A 2,039-nucleotide genomic window follows, 5' to 3' on the forward strand; every position below is an offset into this window, starting at 1 on the left:
ATTTTTCCTTTTACAAGTAAACATGCTTCAGCTCTCATTTCTCTGAAATGTGTGTGTATGTGAGTGTATGTCTGCGTACATATTACATATGTATATGTCACAATTTATTTAGACTTTCCCTGGTGAAAAGCAATTTAGTTTGTTACCAAATTTTGGCTCTTATAAACATGTGTCCTTGCACACAAGTGAGACAGTTTCTCTAAGGCAGTGGTCCTCAGAGTCTATTCCAGAGCTATTAGGGTAAAATCTCCAAGGTTGCTTCTTACAGCCTGTAAGATAATTGGAATGAGCAGCTTCAGTTGAGTACTACAGCTCTAGGGTGAGAAATAGAAAATCTGGGTAAGAGGGAATGCCTTTTCTAAACTTTATAACCAATTTCACAATGATTCAACAATGCAGTGGCACCTATTTTCTCTTAGTATGGTAAGATATTTTTTTTCTGCTTACTTGTTATCATGTGGTATTGCCAGACTTCAGGTGTGAAATTATACTTCAAGTCATTTTTTACTTACTTTGATTTACATCAATTTGTAGTAAAGTGGAACATCTCTTCCTATTTTTTTCCATTCTGTCTTTTTCTTCTTTAAATTGCCTATTCACATCCCTTCTCTATTTTATGTTGCTGTGTTTGTCTTTTTTATTATTGATTTATAGATGGTATTCAAATATATTCTGTCATAATCTTTTTTTTCAATATGTACAAAGTATATTCTCCCAGTTTTTACTAGTCTTAAATTTGTGGGCTTTTGAGCAAAAGTACCTGAATTTAATTTCCAGCTCCACTACTTATGTTAAGCTGTTCTTTCCTAGAACTGGGGGAATTGAATATTCTCGAACTTTTTTCTCTTTCAAATGGGATGTCAGTGCAATTTTTGAAGTCTGATAAAAATATTATGTTACTAGAGGCCCTGTGCACGACATTCGTGCACTCAGGGGATGGGGGAGTCCCCTCAGCCCAATCTGCACCTTTTAGCAGTCTGGGAGCCCCCAGGGGATGTCCAACAACCTTAGTGCTGCCTCAGAGGTGAGCCACGGTGCTACCCCTATTCCCAGCTCCTGCATTGAGTGCTCATCATAGTGAGCAGTTGTTCTGCCATTTGGTTGATTTGCATATTATCCCTTTATTATATAGGATTATTATATAGGATTCTGTTCTCAACTGCATTAAATTAGTAAACTAATTGACACCTTTAAGATATTGCCTTCCCTTTCTTAAAAATTGGGTATTTCTCCATTTATCTAGGTTAACTTTCATATCTTTAAAGTTTCTTAAATAATAATTCTTAACATCTTTTAACTACTATAAAACTTGTTTTTGTCATCTATTTATAGCTTATTGCTATTGTAAATTGCATCTTTTTATTATGGCTTAATTGTTTACTAATATTAGTGATGTTGAAGAAGGCTATCAGAATTTACATGTTGATATTTATCAAGTAATCATGTAGAGTACTAGTCCATCTAAAATATCTTTTAAAAGAATACTTTATCCTTTGTATGACTAATTTTATCTCCGTGGGGATTCACTGTGCCCCAAAGGTAATATAAAATCTAGTCGAAATACAATGTGGACAGAGCAGTTCCTATTCCATCTCCCTGCTCCAAAAATACACTTAATATGTTGTCCTGAGATAATTTATCAGAACTTAAACTGATAAGAACAGATACTTATGCTTGATCTTTTCCAAAAAGTCACGAAGCCATTATACATTTTTTTAATGTATACATCTTACTGCAAATGACAATTAAAAAAAAAGTTGTGCGCAGGTACAGTCCCTACGCCTGGCCTGCAATAGGGCCACCCTCCCTGGCTGCCTGCAGCCAGGCCTCCCCCCGTGCCCCCATTTCCCTGTTCACCATCAGGTGATCAGAGCCTGCCAACTAGGGGGAGGAACTGAGAGGTCAGCCATTCTGCCTGCTCACTGAACCTACATCCTCCACCACGGGTTGCCCTCTGTGTGTGGGGTGACTGGGAGGGCGGGGGCCTTGGCCTGACGTCATCTGTATCCCCTGCAACCCACCCCCTGTTCCCCATTTTC

At 37.9% G+C, this 2,039-nt stretch overlaps 1 non-coding gene across 1 annotated transcript; it reads right to left on the reverse strand.

Moving 5' to 3' along the window:
* Positions 1-1,516: 1,516 nt before the first annotated feature.
* On the reverse strand, positions 1,517-1,704 carry LOC118730920. Its single transcript, XR_004991664.1, has one exon. It is a non-coding gene; the product is annotated as a U2 spliceosomal RNA (small nuclear RNA).
* Positions 1,705-2,039: the final 335 nt, after the last annotated feature.

The sequence above is a fragment of the Pipistrellus kuhlii genome, unplaced genomic scaffold (assembly GCF_014108245.1).
Source record: "Pipistrellus kuhlii isolate mPipKuh1 unplaced genomic scaffold, mPipKuh1.p scaffold_m20_p_3, whole genome shotgun sequence".
Lineage (NCBI taxonomy): Eukaryota > Metazoa > Chordata > Mammalia > Chiroptera > Vespertilionidae > Pipistrellus > Pipistrellus kuhlii.